This window comes from Drosophila albomicans, chromosome X (assembly GCF_009650485.2).
Source record: "Drosophila albomicans strain 15112-1751.03 chromosome X, ASM965048v2, whole genome shotgun sequence".
Classification (NCBI taxonomy): Eukaryota; Metazoa; Arthropoda; class Insecta; order Diptera; family Drosophilidae; genus Drosophila; species Drosophila albomicans.
Window position 1 is genome coordinate 17,952,814 of NC_047627.2, and position 26,246 is coordinate 17,979,059.

General features: G+C 36.4%; 1 protein-coding gene across 1 annotated transcript in view; it reads left to right on the forward strand.

Annotated features, from left to right (window-relative positions):
* LOC117577874 (high affinity cGMP-specific 3',5'-cyclic phosphodiesterase 9A) overlaps nt 1-26,246 on the forward strand; it is a 140,862-nt gene that overhangs the window by 60,952 nt on the left and 53,664 nt on the right. The gene's annotated exons all lie outside the window — the stretch shown is intronic.

Here is a 26,246-nt window from a genome sequence, read left to right on the forward strand (position 1 = left end):
ATGCGCAACAATTGCTGTTTGCTTTCGCACGTCTCAGTTGCCGCTCTTGCGGTCAACGCTGGCGTATACTTAATGTCAGCCCCATTGCGTATGCAATGTGCATTTACATTGTGGCAAGATTAAAACATTTGCACTTGAAATGCGCATACTTAAATCATTAATCCGCTGGCAAAATCCATGCTCGCTCATGTTCGTTCGCTTCACTTCGATTCTCTTAATTCATACGTGTGTGTGTGTGTACTACACACGCTTTATTTATTCATCATCGATTTTTAGCAGTGCATAAGTGTTTGTGTGTGTGTGTATTTTCTCGAGTGTATGTGCGTGCGTCATCAGGCTATGGCTCAGATAATTGCCGTAATTGCGCACATAATTAATTTATGTCGCAACTTGTGTCGTCTATTGTTCTTGTTGTTGTTGTTGTTGCTCCTCTTCCAATTGTTCCAAATGCTCATTTTGTATTTTCTTTTCGACGTTACACATTTTATTTAGCTTTATTTTTGCTATTTTGTTAATCTAATTCATGTTTTGGGACTGCATTTTCATGATGATCGCCATTGCATGGCTATTTTCCATTATCTAACTGGCAATTCGATACCAAAAAGGGCAGCGTTTAATGGCCATATGAGAGCTAATTGCCAAACTCGCGTTTCAGGGGCTTAAAGTGCATTTAAATTGTTAACAATTTTGTTGTGTAGCATAATGTAGTCATTAGTGTTGCAATTAATTAAAATGTAATTAAGCTTTAGTTTAGCGTTTAGCTTTAAAATTTAAGGCGCATAGCAAATAAATATTAGGTGTTTTAATTTTCGTAATTTTATTTCACGTAATTTTTCGTAATTTTATTTTATTCTACAATTTTATGGTTTTAATCTTTATGTGCTAAACGTTTTAATAATTTATGTTCAAGCTTTTAATTTTAAACGCTTGATGTGCAGTAGTTTTATTTTACGTTTACGTTTAGCTTTTGAATTTTAGGCGTTTAATCTTTGTGTGTTAAGCGATTACGCTTACGACTAAAATTGTAAGAGGTTAAATTGTGGTATTGATTGTAAATTGGTTGCGATCAGATCAAAATTGCAAAAGTTGATCAAGAAATACTTTTGAATAAGGAAAAACGCCTATCAACTAGGGTTTTTACTTGCTTTGGCTGACAATCAGGTATATTTTGCACTCCATGGTATATTTTCAATGTCGTTCCATATTAATAAAATAAATTCAGCTTTTGGTATATTTTTAGTAATTTTACGGTATATTAATTTGCACGAGCACGCTAGACTATAACTTTTATATTTGTTATTTCATTTTCATTTCTTAATATTCAAATGGCCATAACATTATTTAAATTGGCAAGCAAAAAGAATCAAAATTCAAAGGACGAGATTCAAAGGCATCGCCAAATGTATCAGCAATTGATTCCCATTTAATATTAATGTTCACAATTTGTGCAAACAACCGCCCGTTGCGCCTGCTATGAAGGTAAGACAAGTCGTAACAATTAGCTAAATGCGAAGGCAGTTCAAGCAAGTTGAATATTACAAAATATGAGAGGCTAACAAGGAGCAAAACAATCGAATAATGGGCAGCAATTAATTTGTAAACATAATTAAACTTATAATTAAAGTCTGGCAGACTGCTGGCTGGCTGGCTGAACCCTCAATTGACCTCGTTTAATGATGATGCCAGATGGCAAACTGTGTTTGAACCAGCTTCTGTGTTGACCATTTGTAAATGCATTTGATAATTCTAGACAGTGTGTGTGTGTGTGTGTGTGTAAGCAGAGATTGAAATGCAAATTGCATTGCAGTTTGCCCTCACTTAATCTGGCGCCCACACATGAAGTTAAAACACAGCAAGGAAGAGACAGTGAAAGAGGGAGAGAGCGAGAGCGAGAGGAGTGAGATGGCAAGCAAATTACATAGTACTAATGGCATTTCGCACAGCTCTGGAAATGAAATTTAAGATACTCTTGATACGCACTTACGACTTGCTTCTTGTCTTCGTCTTCGTCTTCGTCTTCGACTTGTGTCTTTGGTTATGCAAATAACAATTTACTTGGCAGTTTATTGCGCAAAACTTTTGCCCAAAACACACGACTGGACGGAAGCCAAGCAATTTATGCATTAATATGCAAATCTTATAAAACAAGTTTTAGGCTAGAAATTAAAATCGTTCAACTACACAAATTGACATTAAAAACCGTTAAGGTAGCGATCCTTATTCTGCCTAAAACGTTAAAGCAACTTTTTTTTCTTCGGAAAATGCTCGAAATCTGCTTTCACTGCCTGCAAAATGGATTTTCACTTGAGAAAAAAAGGGACATAACTTTTCGCAAAATAGTAATGAGATTTCACAAACTTTATCACAAGTTGTTTAAAAAACAACTCTTGCTCTGCTCTGCTCTGCGTTGTGATTTCTCTGTGTATTCATTGATCTCAGCAATATACACCATATACATATACATACATATATACGACTTGTCAATCTAATGTTCATCTTCTTCTCGCTTTTGCGCTCCTGTTTTCATTAAAGTAAATTGGATTCGTCCATATCAATCATATTAAGGTCTGGCAGAAAACTTTTCTGGCTTCAGGTTTCCTTAGCGAAGCGCACAAAAAAAACCATTGCCTACTTATTGGCGCAGCGTTTTTTCGTTTTTCGTTTTTTTTTTTTAAAGAGCCCCAAAGAACATTGAATGCGTAATGTGTATTTGACATGGCGCGAACTCGTCACTCAAGCAGCTGTAATGAGTTTTGATTTTGTACACAGGGCGTATAAATAAATAAATAAGTAAATAAATAAATAAAATATATATATTGCTAAGCGCCACCAGCAACAGCATTTAAATCAAGAAAATAAAACAAAAAAAAAAGAATGCTGAGTGGATTTTGAAGCTGAATTCATATTTGATATTTATTTGTGCAAACGTTTTGCGCCTCATCGTTTTCCCCACACACTCCCTCTGTGTGCGAGAACAGCCTGAGCTCTATTTATGGAAAATCGTTATGCAAAAAAAACTCGAGAAAAAAACTGCAGAAAATAACAATAACAAATACAACGAAACCCTTTTTTTCTGTGTGTTGGTTGGCCAGGATATGTGGGGAGCTCGTTTTTATGATTGTCTTGAGGATTTTCGTTTTACATTTGTATGAAATTTTAATATGCCAAGATATAAAACAAAAACAACAACAATAACAACAAGAGCAACAAATGCGTATATCGTGCAGCATAAATAGCAAACAGCCAAAAGCGAAAAAGGAATCGGAATCAAAATCAGCAACAGCAACAGCAATAGAGAAACCAAGCAAGATGATGTGGTAGACATATCAACGGGGGGAGGGGAGGAGGAGAAACGGAAGAGGAAAAGAAGTGGGGGAGAGCGGGCGGGAACAAAGAAACGACAGGCCAACAAAATATAAAGATAAAAAGGAATATCAAGCCAAATAAACCTTAAGGACATTGTAATATTAATTCAAACGGACATATACAAAAGTCAAAATACATATGTACACACAAACACACACTCACTCACACACACACACACACACACACACACTCGCACACTCACTCAGTTGTCTTTTTGCCAAAATTGAAGCGGTCTTAAGGCTTTTTTTCTTGGTCGCTTTCTTTCATTTCTCTCAGTTTCTCTGTTCTTGCTACTTGTGGCTTATAAAAGCGAAAGCTGGCGCTGCTTTTGATTGCGAGCTACACACACATACGTGCATATATAAATACATTCATAATATATTTTTATATATATTATTTATGTGTACCTTCAACGTGTGCTCAAGATATACAAACATGATATATTATGTAATATATTTGATATTATAAAATGCGCTAATAATATGCCCAAATCACACACACAAAACGTGTTTTTCAGTTCTTCCTCCAAACGGAACCGCCAAATAGAGAATCTCTAACTATTTGAATTCTATTTCGTCTTGGCCTTTGATCCCTTTTTTGCGAAATATCAAAGAAACTGTTTGCAAGAACTCGCCTGGAACTTGTGTGTGTCTTTGCTGTCGGCGATGTCAGAGCCTTAAATAAAATATATATACGTCAGTGCTTTGTACATTATACATAACCTAGGCAACTTTACAAGAGTCAAACGCGAAACGAATACACTCACTCACTCACTCATCGAGTGAGTATTTACAATCACAGTCGAAGTGTATTTATACCACGTTGAACTTTTATTTAATGAGCCGAGTCTAGAACATAATGGATATGTCTCTGACATCCGATATGGTTTGATTTCCAAAACTAAACTTGATCGATATAAATCGCGCATCAATTCGTCTTTAAAGATTCAATTTGCTGGTGATTAAATGCAGAATGATTTCATTATACTTTGCTTTACTTTTAGTAGCTGATTTCGTGTCGAAAGCAAACTTGTTCAGAGCAATAGACTTTGTAGCGGGTTATTAAATTTCGATGATATTTTATAAGACTTTACACGTTTAATATTTGTGTTAGTGTGGCTGCCACTTTTTCTCTATGCTTTTGCTGCGTATACTTAATAAAATAGGTAGAAAAAGCAAAAGCAATTTAAAACAAGAAGAAAGCTGAGGTACTGTGCGCTCGACTGTAGGATACTCGCTACCCATTTTGAATAAAATGAAAGCACTGCGATATTAACTTTGAAATTAACCAAATTAATATACCGGAAAAATACTGACATGAACATACATTTCCTACCGGCATCAAGTTATAATACCCTTCTACCCTATGGGTAGCGGATATTAAAAACCTTTTAAATCATTTTAAGAATCGAATATGAAAAGCAATTGCTTTAGATCTTTCGGGCTCATAATCAAAGTCGACAAAGCCAATTTAGCTGCCTCTGATGTTGGCAAACAGAAAAGCAAAGAGTTGAGCTCAAAGCGCGGCTAATTGCATAAAATCAAAATGAGATTGAATTTTATAAATGTGTTCAGTTATTTGACTAACCAATACCCGGTACCTGAAGCATGTTTATGTGTGCCAAGCGTATAATAATAATAATAACAATATCTTGATAATGATAATTAAATGATCAAACAATGATGCTTGCTGGCCTTGGCCCATTATGGCATTTTGTTTGTTCTTCATCTTTTATGATAATCGTAGTGAATGCATCAAAAGTTGCTCTTAAATGTTCTTAAGACCCACTTGAGAGAGCGTTGAGTGTGTGCAAATGATATTTCTTGCTTATACAAAAAAAAAAAAGAAAAATGAAATGAAATGCCATGCGCAAAAATATATACATAATTTGCCTTGTTTCTTCAACTCACCAAATGCACATAGGTGTAGGAGTGTGTGTGTGTATGTGTTTGTGGATTGCGGTCAGCAGAAGCACACACACACACACACAGATATACCGCTTAAGTGTGTAATAAGGATAACAATTTCCCATGGCACTAAAACTGACCTTTCTCAAGTGCCTCATACACACACACACACGCACACTCACACGGGAGACGTCGCTAAGGGCGCCCAGAAAATGGAGACACACGGCACATGAAACCGCAACATGGCTGCATATACACTACGGTCTATATGGTATAGCTAAAACATGCTTCAATATGCAACATTTACTTTCTATTGATTGCTGTGCAGTATTTAGCATTCGACTTTGCTTCAGTTTTTATATATTATATTTTTTGTTTCATTTTTCAAATTACAATAAGTCATAAGAAAAAGGTCCAAAAGAAGAATTGTGTGTGTGTGGCAAAAAATCTATAAGCTCAGCATGTTGTTATTTTAACATTAGCTTTGGCCAATTAACTCTGAACAACTTTTTTTTTTGCTTTTTTCTTTTGGCTTGCGGCTTGCGCATAAATTATGTAGAAATATCAAGTGGGACTTTAAATTGCGGCAAATGTCAAAGTCAATCACAAATATTTTATTGATATGCAATATCAATAAAAATATATGAAAACTTTCAACGAAAATAATTTGCTTCCATTTTTTTTTATCGCAGTTGTTGTGGTTAAGCTTGATTTAATAAAAACGTAATTAAATTGGTAAAGTTGTGATAAATTAACAATTGAGAAATGAAGCTCGATCTTTTTTGTGGAGTGAAATTTATTCAATTTTCTTATGTGCAAATTAAATTTAAATATTAAATTTTTGTAGTGTTCTAAGCTTAGCTCGCTTTTTCAAGCACCATTCTGTTTTGCGATCTTGGCCTCATTTGACTGCATGTTTTATATTGTTTTTTCTCTTGAATAGCAAACCACACAGCTGGAGTGGTGTAAAACCCGCTGGCTGCTTGTGTATTGTGTGGTTCATTTAAAGGCAAGTGGGGAACGCACATGCAGCAGGAAACAACGCGCAGCAGGCGAGCGATTCGCAACAGAATCCCAAATCGAGCGAGTAAATTCGTTTGCCCGCTGCGTTCAATCGCCCCTCGCTTATTGGTGGCTTTATCTGCTTGCTGCTGTCTTGGCCCCATTTTTCCCCCATCGTTTTTTGGAGTAGCCTTTCATGCCTGAATTCACGTCGCATTTCCGCGCATTTATGCCAAAGGAAATTGCCACACAGAACTGCAGAAAACATGTCGTCAACTTACCCTTGAGGAAATGCTTCGAAAGATGAGTTGAAAATATCGCTCTAGCTTTGCCACAAAATTCGTTTTGTTCTCACGTTTTGTTTGTTATTGTTTATTGAAATTTCAATTGAACAAACAACAAAGACAGAGAGGGAGAAAAAGAGAGGAAAACGAAGATGAATTTCATGCAAAAGATCATGCAAGTGCTGCGTGTGGATGGCATCAGTTTTATGCTAACTCTGGGCTTGGCTCTGACGCTCCACTTTGGCGGCCTCATCTGGGACCCGTTGGTCAGTCATCAGCCCGATCTCAGCTCGGGATTGTTTATCAGTGCCGTGCTGTTGCTGTTGTTGCAGCCATTTAGGCGGCAGGCAGCGCAACGATTTTGGCGCTCCGTTTGGCTCAACTCGCTGAAGATTTCGTTATCGATGTTGCTGCTGCAGCATATGGCACTCATCGGCATCTGGGATAACTGCGGTTGGCTGTTCAATTGCATCGCTGGCCACCACTGGGCGCCCAAATGTCGACTGCTGCTCTCCATGCTGCTGCTCTCGTATGCCGTCTATCGTTGGCTCAGTCGACAGCGTGCCGAGGCCTTCATTCCCATGCCAGCGACGGTGCCGGAGCACTTTTGTCCCTACTGTTCGGGGCTGGGCGCGGATCAACAACTGTCCAATTTCAACGAGAACGTATTGGATTCATTTTTGCCAGACATGTTGCTGAGCTGAACTGTGTGTGTTAACTTTACAAATTAGATTCTCTTCTGCAGTTATATATTTTCTAAAAAAAAAAAAAAAATTGTTTGTGTAGAATTGTGGTTAATTAAAAACAGTAATGTAAAAGAAACGTGTCTCACTTGTAATCATTTTTAATGAAATTTTGGGGTGAAGGAACTTAATGCATATATAGCTTAAGAGCGCCCCTTTTTGTTAGTATTATGTTACATTAAAAAATACTGAAGCATACCATTAAGTACAATATTTACCAGATCGTCATTAAATTCAGCCGTTTTTATACACGTTTATAAAAATACTGAACTATACCGAAAGCTACATTTCATCATTCAAAATGAATGAAGTACTAAATATATATCAGATTGACATTCAATCCAGCCGTTTTCGTTAAATTCATTATGATTCAATGTTAAGATTGAATGTTCAATGTATCCTCTAAAGTATATTGACAAAAGTAAAAGTATATAGAATTGAATAAAATTAATTGTTAATATATAAGTGAACTTTATGTTGTGACTTCAACTTGCGCTGCTTTGAAATATAGTTTATGAATATTCTGATTTTGCAATTCTGTATTTAAGAAAACAAACTCTATGTTTGTGTGGAATTGTGAGCAATTCAAAATAGTTAGGTCTAATAACTTTACTCAAGTTGTTACATTATTTCTTTGCTACTGACTAACATTTCTAATTTCTAATTCGACTTGATGTGGCTTTGACTTGCGCTCTTTGTAGCATAACTTCTAGACGTGCATCTAAAGCTTCAATATATATGTGTATAGTATACATATGTCGAACTCTGGTAGACTGATGTGTTAACTGGTTTCTTGTTTTTATGTGGCTGCTGCTGCTGCGTTGCTGCATGGCGAATTGATTTTCCATGTAAGCGCATTAAGCAGCACACTGCACAATCTTTCTCTGTGTGTGTGTGTGTGTGTGTCAACTTGAATGAGTGTGTGCCAGTCAGTCAGTCAGTCAGTTTGTCAGTCAGTCAATCTGGTGTCAGTTATTGCAGCATCATAAAGAGTTGTACGCACATCATAAGAGCCAACTGAGGGCAAAACCCATTTGAGGTTACACGAAAAATCGCTTTACTTTTCGACCCAACCGATGAGGTGGCTTCGGTTGCTCCTTCGCCTGCTGTGACTGTGTGTGTATGTGTGTGTGGTTGTGTGTTTGCTCTTAGGTGTATACTATGTCCATTAATTGAATTGCCAAAAATTTGATGGCACACATCACTTGGGCTCCCGCTCAATGTTTAACAGCATTAACAATTTTTTATTGTCTGGTGCTGTTGCTGCTTCTGCTCCTATATATAAAGTATCTATATAGTAGTAGTAACAATGTCGCTGCAGGATATTGTGCGTTAAAATCTGTCAACAGAAATTCAATTACATTGTGTGCGCTGTCCAGCAAAAATAGAATAAAAAAGGAGAAGAAAAAAATCGCCCCCAAGCTGGAAGCAACACACTTCCGCCATCCTTTCGGTGTGTCCTTCTTAGTCCTACTTGTTGTCGTCGCTGTCAGCAGCTTACAACTGTTACAACACGAACAGAGACAGAGAGAGAGAGAGAGAGAGAGAGAGAGAGAGAGAGAGAGAGAGAGAGAGAGAGAGAGAGAGAGAGAGAGAGAGAGTAAAGAGAGCGAGAGAGAACAACACATTGACTGTCTTTTCAACGCCATTCTCTATATTCTTTTTTTTTTTTTTTGTCTGTTTTTCTTTGCGTCGCCAAGTCTTTGTCATCTGCAGCCCGTTAGCTGTGCTCTCTCTTTAACTATCGCCGCAACCGCAACATCCGCTAAGCAGAATTGAGCCATCGATTCACTTGCTGCATTCTCTCTGAGCACGTTCCGTCATCTTCTTCCATCAACTACTGATGCATAAGCTGCCATTGATTGCGACGCGTCCAAGTCCAAGTTGAGTCTAAGTGGATTCTGATTCGGCTGCTTGACCACTGGATGAGGCCGAAGTGGTAGATTAGTTTCGCACTGACTAAAAATGAGAAATGGATGATAATAAAGAGACAGAAAGCATATAAATATAATTTACTTGGCAGTAGCTTTTGTTGCTTGCACTGTACGTTGATGTTTAATACGTGAATCAGTGACGAAGAATTGATAGAAAACAAATTTGAAGAAAATAATAAATAAACTCAAAGTTTACATTTTAAAATTATTTTACTTATTTCTGAAATGTAGAAATCGTTCTATTTATTTTCTACTATAAACCTATAAAATTATATGATATATTAAATCTTAATATAGTTACTAGTTACCACTTTTACCTTTTTGCTATATATTTAAAGGGTATTTTAGTGATAATCAAGTCGAGCAATTTAATCTATTTGTTGTATATTTTGGTCTTGTGTTTATTTTATTACAACATAAAGTGCTTAAGGACATAGAAGTTATGATTTAAGTCAATGATTAGTGTACAATTAAAAGACTCTAATATTTGTAGACGCGAGGCAAACAATTGTAATTTTTTAATGGTTTTATTTTAAATCGCAATCGCAAGACAAATTCAGTAAAATCGAGTTGTTAAGTAGAAGTGAAAAATATAAATGTTTTACTGTATTTCATTAAACAAAATTAAAAAAAAAATTATTAAGGAGAGTTACATTAAGCTATATAAAAATATAGAAATTTTACTGTATTCTTTTGCACATAATCTAAAATATAAAAGGTATAAAGTAAATTTCATTTAACAAAGTTAAAAAAGAAAAGATACTAAGGAGAGTAAAAATAAGCTATATAAAAATACATAAATTTGATTATATTTGATCCAACAAAATTAAAAGTAAAGTTAGTATAAAAATATATAAGTTTTTACTATATTTCTTACCAAAAAATTTAAAATAAAAATGCTGCGTACAAGCGCCATTTTTTTAACGCTGAAAAGTATGCAACGTTTTTCGCATTAACTCAGCAGCTTTTGGCTTCGCTTGACCTTCAGCTGCGCTTATTTGCAATGAAATGAAATGCGATTTGAACGTGGTGGATTTGTGCCCAGAGGTTGGATTTAGTTATGACAAAAATGTAGAAGAAGAAGATGACGATGCAGAGAAAGCTGTTTTGTTCTTGCGTAGTTTTTATTTTATTTGTGCTCGGCGGAATATTATACAAAATTAATATCCTCCGCAGCTAGATTGAATGGCCAAACAGATGGATTGATGGCATGGATGGCATTCCGCGTGAAAGTAAAGCGCAAAATCTGTCAACATTCCAAAGTCAAGTCCAAGTTATGCCAGAGTTTCATTCCTTCAGAGTTCTTGGCAAGCAACAGGCTTGGAAAGGAGAAAGGAGAATGGAAAACGGAAAACGGAGAAGAGCGAACTGTCATTCATTCGTTTATTGATTCATGAACGCTTTTATTCGTCTAATTTGAATAGCAGCTTTTTAATAAGCTCATTTTGGCTGGATTTATTGCAAATCATTTCGTTTATTATTGTGTTTTCGGATATCATCAAAGATTCCTATGCCATTCGCTCCGCTTAAGCTGCGTGGGAGCAAAATACTTGTGAAATTCGTAGGATTTCATCTGCTTAGCTTGCTTTTGATACAAATTGATTCCAAAACTCTTCTACTATTGTCTTTGAACGATTGCTAATCAAATGATGAATTCTTTTTCTCTGCAACTTTTGCAATTGAAATTTTGTTTCTCTTATCGCTGTCTTCATATAAACTCAAGCCTAATTGTTCTTTACGAAAAAAGTTTATTTCTAATTCAGACTCGAAGTCAATTCGAACTGTCGATTGCTTTATTTAGCTCGCATTTGATTGCTAAAGCAAAATAAAAATAAGTAAGTAGTTGAGCTTCGGAGGTGTTAAGAGGTGTGGTAGGGGGTGGGGGCAAAAGTTAATCTTCCAATAGAAGAAGCCGGACATAGTTAACACTGATTGGTAATCGATAAAAGACACGAATGAGCACGAAATGCAATGAGAAAGTTGAATTAATAATTGAATTCGGGTTGCTTCCACATCCAATTGGAGGGCGTTCCGGCAAAAGTAGTTGACTTGACTTGACTTGAGTTCTGTGCTGTTCAGTTGAGTTGAATTAAGTCAAAAAGTTGAGTTCTCTGTGTTCGACTCTTTTTCTGTTGCTCACCTTTGCTTCTCCTCCTTCTCCTTCTTCTTTACTTCTAGCTAGATATTTGTGTGTGTTTGTCCAGGATCCATCGTCGTCTTAAAATAGCAAATTGAGGCAATGAAAGCAAAAGTTTTTAATCAGTTATGTAAATTTGTTTCCTCAAACTTTTACCGGGTTTTTGCTGCTGTCAAAGTTATGTTTTTGTTGTTACCGCTGCCAGTCGACTCCTCATTCCCCAGTCAGCGAAATATTTAATTGGCTTTTATTTTATGAATTTATACAAATATCTGGCGCACATGATAAGTTCTTGCCACTTGACATTCAGCATTCACCGAACAGCATCGAAATAAAATGGAAAGCAAAAGCAAAGGAAACGATACGAAATAAAATGAAACCAAACCAAACCAATGCGATTCCTGTGCTGCAATTGGCCACGCAATTGATTTATTTTCATTGCAGTCTTCTTCTTTTTAATTCAGTTATCGATGAACAAACATTAATGCCATAATATTGATATTCGAGTGCGCGAATTTTTCTGCGCAAATGTCAAACGCTGAATAAATGTTTGCACACAGTTGTTGCACTTGCTGCAGTTAACAATAAATACAAACAAAAAAAAACTCAATCTTTTAGATGCTTTGCTAATAATCAACTTTAAGCGAAAAGTTATTGTCAAACAAGCAGATAGAATATATCCAGTTATCATCCACTTAAAGCACATTAACGGTCTGACGGTTCGAGTCAAGTTTTTTTGTGTTGCGTCGAGTCGAGTCGAGTTGAATGCGGGATTTGTAAATCTTAAACTTAAGTCCCGCCAATATTATCCATCACTCAGCAGAGCTGAAAGGTTATTTAAATCGCCACGCGTTTCCGCTTCACTGAATGCTTCTTACCTACGCTTTCTCCAACTCTATCGACATCTCCATCGACATCTCCATCGACATCTCCATCGACATCTCCATCGCCATGGCATCTTCATCTACATTGCTCTATCGTCGTCAGGCATCGCACTTTCCTGTGCTCTCTCTCTCTCTCTCTCTCTCTCTCTCTGTCTCTCTTACTCTCTCCTTTTCTCTTCTCTAACACTTACTCACTCATCCGCCATTCGATTGTCTGTGATTTTCCGGCTGGAGACGACGAAGGCGCAACTGCCAAATGGATGATGGCAATGTCGATGTCGATGGCGTTGTCTGTGCTAGTTCCCACGGTAAAAGTTGCTTGAGCGACGAATGACCTAAAGAATTTTGTGATACCAACTGCTTGAAATACTTGAAATGTATCTCAGCTATGCTATATAGAGCAATCTGCATACGTCGCTGTAACTGTGACTGTAACAGCCCAGCCAACCTCAATAGTGTAAAGCAGAAGTGTTAGAGAGTAATCAAATATAAATTATACGAAGCGTTGTTTTTTACTGCTGCTCATTTATTGTTTTTATATTGCAATGAAATTGATGGTAATAGTTATTGATAGATTGATTCAATTAATAATCACAATTTTAATTTATGATTTGTATTTTTCTGCACAATTAATGACAAAGTTGTACAACCTTTAAAAATCATTATTATTTATGTTTATACAAAATCCTTATCGAAACTTTATAATTAGTATTTTATAGTTATAATCATTTTGCAAATTTTCATAACTACAAACTACTATTAAAAAGAAATATTAATAATAAAAATAATAAGAAATTCGCATAAATAAAAAATACTATTAAAAATAATGAATCATGTAAAATAGTTGAAATTAATTAACAAATGTAATAAAATAAAATTTAGTAAAAACACTTGTGATTTAAAATCTAATTATTTTTTGCCAAATTCAGTATTTTTATATGTTTCGCTAAAGCCAATTTAAAGTATTAAAAGTAAGCTAAGCAATATTTTTATATTTGAATTTTTTGCTTAGAAGTGTATGTAATAGTTATAACTATTTAAAATTATATACATATATAATACTTATTTTAAATTCCTCAAACTAAGCAATAGTTTTTAGTATGACTTTTTATCAAATTTTCTTCTTTTAATTGGAAATCGTTTCAAAAGATGGCAGAAGATACATTTGTTATTAAATTTGACTCGTTTGCTTTAGTAGGGAGAAAAAAAGAAAGACTGTGAGTAACTACGACTGCAACTGTAACTGTAACTGTAGCTGTATCTATGACTTTGACTCTGACTCTTTGAATGTATCTGAATCTAAATCTGTAGCTGAAACTGAAACTGAAGCTGAAGCTGTGAGTGCTTCTCCCTGTGGCTGGCTCTGCAACTGGCTGCTGTCAGTTTGTTGTCGTTGTTCTCGTTGTTGTTTCTGTTGCTGCTGCTTCTTCTGCAATATGCATGACATGTGCGGTACACACACACACACACATACACTCGTACACACAGAGTCACATTCACAGTGTCTCTCTCGGCCATTAATTGTGTGGCCCGGACAGGCATTGTGAGTGACTTGGGCCAGGCAGGTAAGCAGCTGCGATAACTCAACGACATTTCATTAGACCATTAACTGTCAACTGCATGGGGCATGCGGCATGATTCTCCATCTCTTTCTAGCTCTCCTCTGTGTGTGTGTGTGTGTGTTTACATTGTTGCTTTTGTTGGTTGGTTTTTCGTTTACTTCCGCTGCTTTTCACATTTTGGGACTTGCTTGGCTGTTGTGTCTGAACAAATTGGCCAGAAAACATTATTTATGGTCGACCTTCAGTCATTTTTGAATTGTCTCTTGTGCAAGCAGACCACAACGAGGCAGAGAGAGAGAGAGAGAGAGACATAAAAAGAGAGAGAGAGATAGAGAAGGGACAGATTTTATGTAAGGTAATCACTTGATGCTTCAATCGATTGTGATGCTGGCAATTTCTTATAAATATTATTAGCATGCATCATTTCATAGTATCATCATATTTTAAATAGTATTTGCTAATTTTATTTTGTAATTATTATTATACATCATTATTTTTAATAGCATTTATTATATTTTTTGTTAATTCATATAAGTGTTTTGTATGTATTGGAACTTAAAACTGTCAATTTTGAAAGATTTCTAATAATTACTTTTCATTTTGCATAATTATATTATTATACATATTTATTCCTAAAATGAAAGTAACAATGAAATTTCTTATTTGCTGCAATCACTGTGAATATCTCTTAATGGATAATTTATTTAATTTGTTGTAAATATTCGGCAGTCATCAAGTTATTTGCTGCTCATTTAATTGTGTCCAGTGTTGCACACCGTGAAAACCGCAGAGAAATGTCGTTAACCAACACATTTTGCGGCTAGCCACTGCAATTGCTGCTGCCGTAAGACGATGAGTGGGATTCAAGCAATAATCCTTCGAGTTATATGCAGCTAACACACACAGATATACTCGCAATTTGTAGACATTTACATACATAGTGTAGTATACTATATAAAGCGTGTGTGTGTGTGTGTGTGTAGTTGTAACAATGTTGTAACTGGTAACTGTCAAATTGCTTGATAGAGCAGCAGCACAGTAAACTCATCCAGAGAATGGTCCGGCAAATTGAAGCTGGTTGTGTAAAGCACACACACACACACATACAGGAAGTGGGCGGATGAGAAGAAGAGAAGAGAGAGGGAGGGGAGTGCGAGAAAGGCAGCTAGAGGCTGTCAAACAAATAGTTTGCGTTTTGTTGACTCGGCTTGCTTTTTGCCCAAGAAGCTGCCCTTTCACCTCCCACTAAATATGTATGTGTGTGTTGTGTGTGTTGGTGTGTGTTTGTGTGTGTTGGTGTGTGTTTGTGTGTGTGCGATTGTTTGTGACTTTTGATTAGGCCGAATGTTTGCATGGCGGTCAAAATGTCCGACCCAACGTCCTAGGCAAATACATTTTGACCTGACTGAGTGAACGGTTGCTGCTGCTGCTGCTGTTCCACTTGTTTTTGTTGCCTACTTTCAGGCGCGCATTGCGGTTGCTTTGTGGCCCAATTGCTGTTGCTGACAACAACGGCAACAACATACAGCGGACAGCAGCAACTGTCAAGTTTGTTGCTGCCTTTCATGTGGCAGGCGGCGATACCCTGCAGTAATTAAACAGCTGACAATGGGGTATACGAAGACTTAATAAAGTTGGACAGAGAGTGAAACTTATTTGATGTCAAAACTATAGAATGAAGCTTCAAATTCTCAAGTATCTCAAGCTACATTTTAATACATTTATTTTATTGAGTGAAAAACTGTAGAATTACTCGTCGATTAAGATTAAATCTCAATTTAACTTACACTAAGAAATAACCAAATTATTTGAGTAGATTTCTGACGAAAATGTTGCGTGCAACACTATCTAAAGTAAGCTTGACTTTAAAACTTGACTTTCTTGCAAATGTTGTTCATAATTTGAACAGCTTTTTTTTAAACATATTTTCTACCTAATAAACTAAAGTACATTCTACTCGAGTAACTATTGGAAATGTGCTCTGTCTATTTAGTTGACTTTTGTGTGTAGACAAGGCCAAATATTTGGTGTGTTTGTTGTGTGTATGTGTGTGTGTTTATCTGCTCGGCTCGACGAATATTGTCTTTATTTGCAGGCAGCGGCTCAATTTCTTCTTCATGTCGACACACACACACACATATACAAAAATGTCAACTGTTATTTTTATTTTTATGTGGGGTCTTCTCTCTTTTTGTTTGTGTGTGCTCTGCTGCTCCATCTAGTTGTGTAGCTGCTGCTGCTGTTGTTGTTTATCTTGCGGACATTTCATTTGACTCACAGCTATCATCATTTGTTTTGCCACGTTGACACGTTGACCACGTGCCACACACACACACACACACACACACACACACACATATTTACAACCATGTCTAATGTTTATTTGTACACATTGTCGACGTACCTGGTCTCTGTCTCTCTGTCTCCCCCCCTTGGGAGCAGCGCCTCTTTGTCATTTTGATTAATTCTCGTTTTATTTAATTGAAAGTTTAGTTGGCGATTTACTTGGATTAGCCGCAAATGCATTTAATTTATTAAAAGCAAGCTTCTTCGTCCCTCAATCAATTCAACTTGAAATTGAACTCGAGTGGACGCAAATTAAAATAAATACACGAATGAATGTAAAGATATTTTTCTGACCTCGAAAAAAAAAACGAAATGCAAGCATTAATTACAAATTGCAATTGGCAGAAATTTTAATGGAATGACAGCGAAAAAATTGCTATGGAAAATATGCATTGCATTGCTTTTATTTATCGCGCAATTTTACAATGCGCAATTAAATTACACAAAAATCGAATGCAGAGAAACAACAACAAAAATACAGAATGAAATGAAATGCTGCAGTAATGCGATCTGATTGCATGTTGCCCTTGAAAATTATGATTAAAATATGTTAATTTGCAATTATTCGAGTGAAATGAGATGCCAATTTGCAAATGCAATTTCAGCTTAGATTTATGCATTATCAGAGTCAATTTTAAATTCGCTATTTTTTTGTTTTTCCTCTTTAAATTGAAATCGCGTAATCGCATAAATATTTATTGGCTTAGTTGAGTTTAGCAGCGCCATCTATCGGCAAGTAGCTATCCCAACAACGCAATAACGCGTATACGCAACGTTGTCGTTCTCGATGTTAATTGCGTGTTGAGCTGCAGCAAAATTGCAACTGTTGCTGTTAATTAGCTGAGCTCAGCTCTCTTTTACTCCACTCGATACGAGTTGCAACTCATACCGAAAAATACTTTCTATAGCTATGTGAGTGTGTGTGTGTGTGGCATGTGGCATGTGGCATGTGTTGGCGTTGGTGTATTGACAGTCGTCCTTAACCACCATCGTCATCGTGGTGCTCATCGTTGTTGCTGCTGTTCGTCGCTTGTTTACCGGACTTATTTATAGATTGTCAGGGATTGTGCCCAGAACCTGACACACAAACACACACACACACATACAGTGCGTGCGTGGGTTGAAGCTGCCGCTACTGTTGGATGGCTGGCTGGCTGGTTGGTTGGCAAGCTCGTAATTTCCATATTAAACCCACATGAGGGTCACAAATACCGAAAAGGTGGCGAAAAGAGGCGACACAAGAAAAACTACAACTAATGCGACTGCCGCTGTCGTTGTCGCTGTCGCTGCCGCTGCAAAAGCGGAAAATGGAAAATGGCAAATGTGTGTCTGACAACTGCAAACAAGTAAAATGGCAAAAACGAGCGTGCGTCTCTCTCTTTTCGCTTCACTAGTTCACTCACTCTCTTTCTGTATCTCTCTCTCTCTATCTCTGGCTGAGCCGTTGGACAAACAAACTGACACTGGAGACGTTGGAGCAGTGGATAGAAAGACTCGGTGAAGGGCGAAGAAATGTAAGAAAAGTGAAGAGCAGAAGCAGGAGCCAGCAGACTTTTGATTTATCACCTTAATAAGCGCAAAGAATCCTGTGGGTAACATTATTTACAACTAGCATGAATGATGAATGATGCCAGCTCTCTCCTCACTCTCCCCTCCTCACTGTTGCTAACTGGCGAACAGGTGAGACAAACAAAGCCCAAGGATATCCCAATACACACTCACACACTTGCGTTTTCAATGGCATCATCAGCAGCACATTATTGACATGAAATAGAAATTAAAAACCCACACACACACACACACACGGAACAACACACACACACTTCGCTGCAGAGCGGAAAATCTGAAAATCAGTTGCTTAAGTAAGTTCGCTCTGGCGGCGTCCGTTTGCCATCTCCGTGTCCTGAGTGTCCTGTGTGTGTCCTCACATCCTGCTGCCTGTTTATTTTATACGGTTCGTTGGCTTTGCTTTTAACCGCTCTGCACGCTCTGCGTCTCTTTCTATCTCCATATCTCGCATCTCTTTCTCAGTATCTTGGCTTGTTTGCGCTTAGTTTGATTGAACACCAATGCGTGTCTGTGTGTGTGTGTGTGATTGTGTGTATAACATGAAGGGAATGTCAAGGCATCAGACAACATGATTGCTCAGACAAAACGCTTGCTTGGACTTTGTGCTTTGCTCTGTGTTTAGCATATCCCAAAATGTCACGAGCTTTCTTTTTTCTTCTGAGTTCATCCTCACAAATTCACAGATTCACTCTTCACGGCATTTGCATAACTTTTCATCTGGGTTTCGCCTGCTTTGTTTATGCACTCAATTGTCTAGTTTATTCGCCAATTCTCTAAAATATTGTTCGTCAATTTTCAATCATTTTTCGCAGCAATAAATTTGCGATAGTTGTTTATTTGCTATACGTAAAAGTCACAGTGAAAATTATTCAATGAGAATTTGTCGGAAAGCAAATGTTATGCATACAACACATTTCATTAAAACTAACATTTTAAATAGCGTTATTAAAAAGTAAAGATTAAAGACATATTTATAATAAAATTTAAAGCAATAAAACTAAAGTAGCAGTAAAAAAAAAACAAAAACACTTTAATGAAAATTGATTAAGAAAATAAATTAAATAATTTTTGGCTGAGTTTCCAATATAGAACTAAGAGTATAGAATTATGTTAGATATAGTTGTTTAATTTAATTTAATCACATATAATAAAATGAATTTAAACTATAGAAAATAGATTACAGAATGGACTTCGATATAATTCGAAAAGTGAAAAAGAAAATTGTGTCGTAATAACGTATAGAACACATTAAACCACAAAGTAGTTGTATGATAATTGTGATTTGCGAATGATTCTACTGTCATTTAAATGCGTTTAAAAGACCAAAAATTGGCCATTTGAATATTATTTGATTGTACCGAGAAGTGCTTACACGTAATGCTTAAATGAAAATGGGACAGACACACACATTTATTCGAAGAAGCACAACCAACTAGATGCACTAGATGTGTGTATTTGTGGAGAGTGACTCGTAACTGTGTTTACAACTGCCATAAAAGTGCCCAAAATGCAAACATGTTGAATGCATTTAATTAGTTGCAGATTAGCTGCGACTAAGAGGCGCCCAGCAAAGCTCAGACAGAGCAGAGCAGGGCAGAGAGAGAGATAGAGAGCAGAGAACTTGGCTGCTGGATGCTAGATGACGATGGCATATATGATGGCAGGATGCCAACGTTTTTGCCACTGCCAACTGGCCAACTGGCGAACCAGGCTAAAACCGGCCAAGTTGGCTGGCCAAGCCATTATTTAGGGTTGTTAAGCGATTTCCGTTGTGGGATTGAATATTTTGCAGGCGCTTCAAGTTCTTCTCTTTCCCCATATGTGTTTGTGTATGTGTGTGTGTGTGTGTGTGGTGCGTGAGTGTCTGGTATATTTATATTTTAAGCAAATGCACAATGCAGCACACACACACACGCTTAGGGACAGCGTTGAGCACGAAAAGCTGCAAAAATATGCAAAGGCAAAACAAGCAACCAAAAGCCCAATTCTCACACACACACACATACATACACACTCATACATACTCGTAGCTGGCAAATAAAACGTTGGCAACCGCACGCCATTTTCATGTTGCATCCTGTCATTACACACAAATACTCTCACACAAACTCACACACACTCACACACACAGTTGCCGGCTTCACGGCTTCTCTGGGTCTCGGTTCTCGGGTCTCTCGCATACACTGGCCGCATATGCAAAACTGCTCGTTTATTCAACAACATAAACATTGTTGTGCACATAAATTTATACAAAGTTCTAGTTTACATACCAACACACACACACACACACACACACACACACACACACACACACACACACACACTCATATAGAGGGCAGGGCTGGCACAGTTAAACGGGCCGAATCGATATTCATATCAACCGCAAAATGTGTGTCGACGTCGCCGCCGTTGCTGCTGCTGCAGCATTTCAAGCTCTCTTTTTTCCATTCTCGATATACTCTAGGTCAGCGGGGTAGATGGATTTCTTCGAGTCAGCTGGCTGGTGAAGGCTTTAAACAATAGTTTAATATATATATATATAACATTTTACGGTTCAAAAAGATTTTTATATTTGTGAAAACTTTTTGTTCTTATTTATAATACTATTATTATAAAGTAGAAGTTTTCAAAAATAGTTCATATTTAAATAGTTAACATTTGATGATTTGAAATGTAAAAGAAAAAAATCTTTCGTATACATTGCAATTTTACAATATTTTAATTATGTGAATCGAATTTATTTTTAATGCTACATATGTTATATTGTAAGTAGAAGCAATAAACAAATTTTTGGTATATATAAAACATGTTAAAGTTCAATTACAAAAATCTCTTTTTGATTTATTTAAAAACTTGTACGATTTATTTGTATTGCTTTGTTATAATGTAAAGGCTTCCACAAATAGTTAAATATGTATTTATATTTTAACATTCAATAGAATCTTTCTCAATAAGATGCAATGCTTTATTATAATATACAGACTTTCAAAATTAGTTAAAAATATGTTACAAATATTATGATTTCAAGAAATAAAATCTCTTTCTGATGAATATTACAAATAAATGTTACAATATTTCAATTATGTGAAATACTTTTGTTGCTTTTCCTTTAAAGAATAGTTGAATATATATTTAACAAATTATGGTTTATTAGAAAAAATGACCCATTTAGTATACATTTAAAAAAAAGGTATTTATCTTATATTTATATTTGTAAAATACTGGTATTAAACAATAATCAAATATATATGTTACATATTTTTTGGTTTAATAGAAAAATGTTTTCTTTTTATATTATAAATTTCAAAATGATTTTTGCTATTAAAAACTTTAATGCCACATTATTGTGTGAAATCTATTTGTATTTTATAAAGCCTTTCCTTTTAATGCTCTATTTTTTATTAATTAATTTATTGATTATACCCGCTACCCATAGGGTAGAAGGGTATTATAACTTTGTGCCGGCAGGAAATGTATGTAACAGGTAGAAGGAGGCATCTCCGACCCTATAAAGTATATATATTCTTGATCAGCGTCAACAGCCGAGACGATATAGCCATGTCCGTCTGTCCGTCTGTGTGTCTGTCCGTCCGTCCGTATGAAACACTGGATCTCAGAGACTATAAGAGATAGAGCTACAATTTTTTTTCGACAGCATTTGTTATGTTTGCACGCAGATCAAGTTTGTTTCAAATTTTTGCCACGCCCACTTCCGCCCCCGCAAATCAAAAAAATCGAATAACAAGCGTAATTTTAAAGCTAGAGTTACGAATTTTGGTTTATACAATAATTACTATAGTAGTTATGATTCCTGAAAATTTGGTTGCGATCAGATAAAAATTGTGGAAGTTATTAAAGAAATACTTTTGTATGGGCAAAAACGCCTACTTACTAGGGCTCTTAGTTGCTTTGGCCGACAATCTGGTACATTGTGCCGTCTATGGTATATTTTGAATGGTGTGCTGTATCGATATACCAAACATACCATTTGGTATATTTTTAGTATTTTTTTTTAGTATTTTCGGTATATTTTGAAAATAATACCGCAATATTTTGCACTTATTAAAAATGGGTAGCGGGTATCTCACAGTCGAGCACACTCGACTGTAAATTTCTTACTTGTTTTTATGCTCAACGTGTGACAACTTTTTACATTTATTTTTATTGCTACATTTTAGTTTATTAATTATTTCACACTCATTTATAGCGCATTTGTATATTGTACTCATTGCTGCAACGTTTTCTGTATTTAATGTTGTTTTGGGTCATGCGGGCGATTTGCCTTAAAGTAAGGCTGCACAATTGATGCATTTAAAGCACCTGCATATTGTCAGGGTTGCCACCTCTTTTCCCCTCTTTTACCCTCCTCTCATGGCCGATTTCGGGTAGCATATGTTTGTTGTAATTGTAATGCGCCCATCAATCAGTTAGTCAAATAAATGCTATAAAACACTTTCGTAATTAAAGACTTTGGTCAGTGTTTTGACTATAAACAAGTTTTTGTCAGCTTTAAAGTTCGAGAAGTTCTTTAAAGTTTTAACTGCGAGTATTTCGAGACTCTGTTTGCAGTCTCTGCATCTTTACTTGTTGTTGTTGTTGTTGTTGTCTTATTGCCACCAGCTTCACTCTTCTGTTAATTGCGACAATTCGCAGCTCATCTTCCACCACCAGAACCTTGGTTTCAGCCTCCGTCTCTGCCTCCATCTCTTGTCTTCGTCTCCGTCTCCATCTCCATCTCAGTTTCAGCTTCTGGTGCTGCTGCTGCACGCCTACTCAACCTCAAGGACTTGCAAAAAGCTTTCTGGCATGTCAGATGCGCTCCACTGCACTCTTCTTCTCTCTCTCGGAGTTCGTGTGTTTATCTGTGCCTGGCAGCAGAGAACAGGACACGCCAAATGCTATCTATGCCAACACTCAACAGACTCTAAATCTGAATCTGGCACCTCTCGTTGAGATGTGGTTACCTCCATCTAGGTGGTCACATTCAAGGCAAGCAGCCGCTTCTCGCCATCACACAACTTACACAGCTTCTCACAGCTCGCAGCTCACTATTCTCTATATATCCTTAGTACTTGCTAGTTGTGAGACTGCTGTGGAATCATAGGATTTATTTACAAGGAATCAATTGCTGGCAAAGCCAACTTAATAGATTATTGACTACACTCGAAATAAAACGTGTATTCGTATATGGTTTTATTGTCGATTATTTTGGCATTTGAGTATGTGAAACGTTTGAGTTATATGCTTCAGAATGCTAGAAACTTTTTTTAGTCCTTAGAAATAAATTTGTATTTTGTATAAAATGTGTTTAGTTGTATTCTGCTTTTGAGAGACTTAATTAATTGATGTTTAAACATTAGAGTCATAGAAACTTGATGAATAGTTTTGAAATTTGCTTAAAATATGTATATATAATTTTTATTTGAGATTGCTTTCATTTCTCAGAATATGAAACAATTAAGCGACCAACTTGGAATGTTAGAATGATGTCAACTTGTTTTATTCCCTAAGAAAAAATTTTAAATTAAATAAAATATGTATATTCTACGTTATTTTTGCCTTTGAGAATATGGATCAATTCAAGTTTAAACTTAGAGATTAAACAGATTAGAGATTAGTTTCAAATTTGATTAAAATATATACAGTTTTATTTAGGATTGCTTTCACTAGTGAGAATATGAAACGATTAATCGATAAGTTGTATAATGTTAACGACTTTATTTATAATTTCAAAATTAATTTGGAACTTGTATAAAATATGATTCATTTTTTCTGGATTATATTTTCATTTGAGAATATGAATCACTAAAAGTTTAAGCTTCACAGTTTTGGAAACTAGATGATTTAAATTTTATTAAAATGTAGAAAGTTTTATTTAGGATTGTTTTCACTTCCGAGAACATGAAACGATTAAGCTACAAGCTTCAGTATGCTAACAACTTGTGTTATTCTTTAAAAATACATTTAAACAAAATTGAATAATACGACATTTATATGAAATTTATATAACTTCTTTCTCGCATTAAAAATTATTTAGGCATTTCAGTTCAAATTATTTGAAATTTGTCTTAAATATAAAGTACAATATTAATGTCAATATTTCTTAAATTTATCGTACAACACACTCTCAGATTAGTTAGCTTAAGTTGTAGTACTATTCACATTATTTGCAATTAATTATACGAAGAAACTATAAAAAGAAAAACAGCTTTAAAGCAATGAATATACGTGCCTGGGTATTTAATCTGAGACACCCCCCAAAAAAAGTAAAAAAGCAGCTCGCGCCGCGTTTTTGTTTTGTTTTTTGTGAGTGTGTGTGTGTTTTTTATTATTTGTATTTAACGTGGCAAAAATGCCAAACCGAAGCTTATTAAAAAACATTTCATTTCATTTGCTGGCTGGCGTTTCGCTTTGCGCTCTCAGTTGTTTTGTTGCTGTTTTGCTTGCCTTATGCTGTAAATAAATAAAATGGCAACAACAGCAACGATGGCAACCAGCAACTTGGCAAGCACCCAAAATTGTTGTTACCATTCAACAGTTGGCCACGTTCATTGAGGTTGTCTGGTGCCCTGCCGCCTGCTGCTATCGTGTAAGTTGTTGGGGGGAGAAAGACGTATGAAGACGTATGAAGGGAAGTTGCTGGCGTGTTTTGGATACGAAGCCGCATTTGCGTCCTCGGCGGTTTTTGTTTGCGTTTGCGTTTTGTCAGCCATGTGACAGCAGCGGCAAAACAGCGCCTCCATATTGACACTTCTCTCTCTCTCTCCCACTCTCTTCCTCTCTCTCTCTCTCCCTCTCCCTTCGTATTTGTATGTGCGCCTTTTTGATCGTATTTGCCGAAGAGCTTTAATCAAACAGCCCATAATTAAATGTTGCAAGTTTTTCAGTGGCAAATAAACAACAATAAACGAAATGAGCAAGCAGCAATACTTTTCTTTCTCTTTCTCCCTTTCATTTGTTGATTATCTACCTGTATAACCTTTGTCTCGCATTTTTTGCTCGTGACAAAATTGTCAGCATGCCAAAGGACCTCGACACCATCATCGACACACAAATAACATGCCACGTTAACTGCTCGCAATGCGTTCGACATTCCAAAACTGAAGCTGACATTGCACAGAGAACGTTGAGAGCGTCGAGTAAGCCAATCAGAACTTTGTCTAGTCAGAAGGGCGGAAGGTGGGAGTCAAGGACAAAGACAGCAGTTGTGTTAACAAGGCTGCTAAATGAGTATTGATTTAAGCCAGGGTAATGCAAAAAGTCAAGCCTAGCCGACAAACTTGCCAAACATTTCGAGTTAGCGCAGTGCGGAATTCATTGAAATTATAAACAAATCATAGATTTAGATTTAATAGACTATGAACTTGCACAGCTTATTCAATTTGCAAACAAGTCTCGTACAAATTGTTATTTTTCTGAAATAGTTCTGTTAACATGCTCCCAATGCTTTAATTTGCTTACATTGAGCCCAAAAATGTTCAGTATTTAATGTGCGAAGTATTCGTCCAAAACACTTAATAATAGAAAGACGTTAAATACAAAATTGCAACCATTTTAAACACTTGCTTGCAACTTTCTAAAACCTTTGTGTATTTCTTCCTTGTTCTATTCTTTATATAGTATATCTCAATATAACTTACATATGGTATACTTATCTCGCTCAATTTATGTTTTTCTCCCCCTCGCTGCGTGTCTTTAGCAGTTGACACACTTTAAACTTTTGCCGTACAAAGTGTAGCTTAAGTTTGACGTATCTTCAAACATGAATCTGGTTTTTATTTGATGCCCGTAGGGCAAGAGCTATGTTGCAATACCCTGTAAATGCCATTGCCTCCAAGGGTATGTAGTAGCAAATGTGTAATTCGAATGAGATTTATAAAATAAAGTTATCTACTCGCTAAACAGATAATGAACAAGCAAAACGGTAAAGCAAGGAGGTTGTAATTTGTATAAGGCTGGGTTAAGGTTGTCTAATATACTAGAAATTGAGTTGCTGGGTATCTGCTAGTCACAACTCGGTAGGCGACCCTCTCGTTGGTGTGGCAACAAAGAATTCTTCCGAACACCATGCACTATTCTGTACTCCACTCCACTCCACGTCGCTCCATGTGGCATTCAGTTGGCGCTTTGTCTTGCCGCACACACGAGCTGTGCTGACAAAGATGACAGACTGAATGACAGCTGGACGGACAGCGGCTGCCTTCAGCTTTTGCCCGTAACGCCTGCTGACCACATGCGTTTATGTGTGTGTGTATGAGTGTGTGTATTTGTGTGGGTGTGTGTAAGTTGCACTTAACCGACTGAAGCCATGAGCCACGGGGAAAGTAACTGTTTGACATTTGCTGTCATTGTCAACGTCCTCGACAATTGTTATTGTTATTGTTTTTCCTGCTGCTGCCTGCTGCTGCTGTTGTCAGTGTTGCTGCTGCTGCCTGCTGCTGCTGTTGCTGGTATTGTGGCCTTTTGTGCAATTGCCGTTGTTTATCCAGAACCTTTGGCCATCATTGCTTTT